Source organism: Pistacia vera, unplaced genomic scaffold, assembly GCF_008641045.1.
Source record: "Pistacia vera cultivar Batoury unplaced genomic scaffold, PisVer_v2 Contig205, whole genome shotgun sequence".
Taxonomy (NCBI): Eukaryota; Viridiplantae; Streptophyta; class Magnoliopsida; order Sapindales; family Anacardiaceae; genus Pistacia; species Pistacia vera.
Window position 1 is genome coordinate 886,722 of NW_022196008.1, and position 4,387 is coordinate 891,108.

The window sequence follows — 4,387 nt, forward strand, 5'->3', positions numbered from 1 at the left end:
CTATAAATCTATAATTTAATATATAATTAATTAAATTTCAAATCATTTTATTAATATAATATTTTTATAATGGAATGTTTAATTGATAAGTAATCATATTATAAAATATATAGGTAATGTTATAATTAATTAAATTTTTAATCGTTTAAGTAATGTAAATATAGTAAATTAGTAAATTCTAATGTTATATGTAATGTTATTAATTCATAACTAATTATGTAATTATATAATCATTAACTATGTAATGTTATAATTAAGTAAGTGATCATAATATAATGTAATATAATATATTATAATTTAATTGAGTAATTATTTAACTACAATGTAATGCTTAATTAATGTTTATAATGAAATGTTTATAAGGTAATGTTATAATTAATTAAATTTCTATCATTTAATTAAGTATATGCTAATGTTTATGTAGTAAATTAGTAATTACTAATATTATATATAATGACATAATCAATTAAGCAATATTTAATTATGTAATGTTATATTAATTATATAATCCTACTATAATGTAATGTTATAGTGAATTAACTATTAGTAATCATACTATGAATTTTTAATGAATATTATAATTAATAATTTTTAATCATTTAATTAAATGTCTAATGTTATAATAAAATGTTATAATTGATTAAGTAATTATACTATAAATCATAACGTAGCTATAAAATTATAAATTTCTATTATAAGTCATAATTAACTATTTAATTATGTTATAACTTATAAGTCAATTATTAAATAGTAATAATTAATGTAATGCATAATTAATTATACTATAAATCAATTAAGTAATGTTATAAAATTATAATTAATAAGTAATCATTTAACTATAATGTAATGTTATAATTGATTAAGTATGATATTTAACTAGTAATTAAATTTATTAATGTTTATCAATTTATCATAATAATTAATTAATTACTTTTATTATAGATATAATTAGAACTTGATAATTGAAGTAAAAAAACTAAATATATTATTACTCAATCAAATATACTATTTTATTCAAAAATAATTCTTTTAATACATTAAAAATGTAAAACACTTTTAATTGGATCATAATTCCATTATTCACTTAATTGATCAAAACTTTAATATTAATGTATTATAATATATTAAAGTTTTTAATATGGTGTAATTTATAGAATAAGTATAATTGTATTGTATATTTATTTAATTAGGTTATTCTAAAAATTTAACTTTCTATTAAATTTTTATATGTAAAATAATAGAAAATCCCCCATTATTACATTTCACAAATATTTCATTATAGTCCAGTTCCAAAATAGGTTCCAAAAACAGGTTCCAAAACAGGTTCCAAACAGGTTCCAAAGCAGGTTCCAAATAGGTTCACATAGGTTCCAAACAGGTTCCAAACAGGTTCCAAAGCAGGTCCAAATAGGTTCCAAACAGGTTCCAAACAGGTTCCAAAACAGGTTCCAAACCAGGTACCCCTACAGGTTCCAAAACAGGGTACCCTTTTTACAGGTTTCGGTTCGGCCGGTTCCTCCATGCAAGAACCAGAACCGGAACCGCACAGTAGCGGTTCCAAAAAATTGGAACCGGAACCTACCCGCACAGTGCAGGTTCTGGGTAGGTTCCGGTTCCGGTTCGGTTCTTACCCCCAGTTCCGATTCTATCCGCTACCCGTGCTCACCCTAGGTTTTAGGTCGTTGCCCTTGTTTTATTAAACACTTTAAAAAAAAAAAAAAAAAAAAAAACTTGCCAAAAAAAAAAGGGCAATATGAAAAATAAGGTTTTTATCTATTTGAAGTATAAATATAATTTTTAATTGAAACAACAACATAGACTTAACCTAATTAAATAATAAAGGTTCACCATAACTAAGGTTAAACAAATTATCTTATTAAGTTAATCTTATAATTAGTAATATATATAAATTATTTATTAAATTATTCACATTTAAAAGATAAATTACATAAATTATGATCATGAAAATTAAATTCTACATATTTAAGATAAATAATTTGAATTATAAATGATGAATAAGATAAATAATCTTTACATAGTGGAGTTGTTACACAAGCTAACCATAGTCTCATGTGATTCACTAAGTTCAATTTTTATAAGCAAACTTATATTCTTATTATAAACAATACGAAAAGATATTGTGAATTAAATCACAAGTGATTTGAATCAATTGCAATTGATACCTTGAGAATAATTTATTAAACGATTTATTAAATCACAAGGAGACAAGAGCCACTTAAATCCTACCATTGCTAAGCTCTGTAATGAATTCTTTATTTCTTGTTCATAGAATGAACTTGCAAATTGATCTCCAACTTATTGATTACTGACATGGAACATATAGCAAATGAGTATATGAAGCAGGTTGAGCATCAGACACTCAAACGGATAGCAATATTTTGTTTTCATTATTTCATATATCTACTTTTTTTTTTTTTAAAATTAATGTGTGGTTATAATAAGTTATTAATTTGTTGAAGAAACGTTTGTAGAGGTTCTTAGGAAAATTGAAGCGTTATGTTTGTAATAAAAGTCTATCAAAAGGTTCTACTACAGAAGGGTACATTGTGGAAGAGAGTCTAATATTTTGCTCAGCATATTTAAATTGTACTAAAACTAAGCTTAATAAGTTGAGAAAAGTTCTTTTAAATTAGCTATTGGTTGAAGGTTATAATTTATTATTGACCTTAACTGTGTGATTAACACTATGTTTGACTATAACTATTTAATTTACAAGTAATGAAAATATAATTACTCATGGGATAAATTAGAATATCTATAACTGCATACTATAAGGATTGTAGCAAATTAATTTTCACATTCTTTATTTTGCTACAAATTCAAATAATTTATAGCTAATACACACATATTAGCTATATATTTAAACTAATAGGTAATAATGATACTATAATATTGTTACTACCACAAAAATAAAATTTGTATAGCTAATTACCTTAATTACCTACAAATTTCAATATTTTATAGCTAATTCACAAATAATAGCTATATAGTTAAACTCGTAGCTAATAATGATATTCTATGCCATGTAAATTAAATGTTTATAGCTAAATACATTAATTAGCTACAATATTATACCATAGCTAATACATTGTAGCTAAATGACTAGTTATTGCCACGATTTTAATAAGTTAAAGCAAGAGATCAATATTAGCTTCGAGGGAGGAAATCTTATCGTTAAAATTATTTCAATTAGCTATAAATATTGACTTTTGTAGTTGTAAATATGTATTTGTTTCAGTTTTCCTTTCTGCAACTAATTTTCGTAGCTATATGTCTATAATGTTGTATTGTGTACTGACTACAAAGCTTTCTAAAAAAATTACTATAAAGGTGTGTTTGGTTCAGGGAATGTTGTATTAATGAAAAGATAGATTACCATGAATATTACTGGGAATGTTTAGGAAAATGTGTTTGGCTGGTTGGAATAAATTAGTGGGCATGTTAAGTAATTTACTAAATTGCCCTCCTTTTTAAATATTAATATAATATAATTTTTTGAATAATTTTTTTTAATCTCCTACGTTTGAGATATTGCTAAAACATCCCAGCCACATACAAGTTTAATTTCTAACCATATCACCCCCACCCACCCCAAGTCGCTGTCAGTTGCCTGCCATCGCAGGCAACAGTGGCAATAGTGGTCGTAATGGTGCACGACCAGACAGATTTGGTCGGCTGTGTGCCGATCTGGCCATTTTCAGCTAGATCCATGGATCTAGCCGGAAAGCCAGAAATGGCCAGATCTACGGTCAGAACTGGCCATCGTTAACGACCAATATTCTGGCCATTGGCTGTTAACGACAGATCTAGTTCACTAAGTGTGAAACGGTTAATTATTCGACTATATCAACAGATTTAGTTGAGTATTTCTACTAATGATTGTAATTAAAATAAATTTTTTGGACACAACAATAAGTTGTATTCACAAATATAGAAAAAAAGTCAAAAATTATAGGTGGTTCCTTAGTCTAGTAGTATTCATTATTTTTTTCATTAAAAAACTTTTTCACTAAAAAAACACTTCTTATATAGCAAAAAATCCAACAAATCAATTCCAATATCAAATATCTAGAGTCATAATTTGAAAAAAAATTCTTATAATATCTAGTATCACACAAAATTTAGGGAATGTGATTAAAAATTAAAAGAAAAGAAAAGAATAGAAAAGAAATATCCCTTCTAGAAGGATTCCCATTTCAGTTGATTTTATTCAATTCAACGATTGACCAAAAGAAAACAAAATATTAATAAATAAGAAATTGCATGGCCTTACCTCAATCAAATACCAGAAGTTGTACATTTGGCTGGAAACGGCCAGAATAGAGCTGGCCATTTTTGACCAGATCTACGACAATTTGGTTGTTTA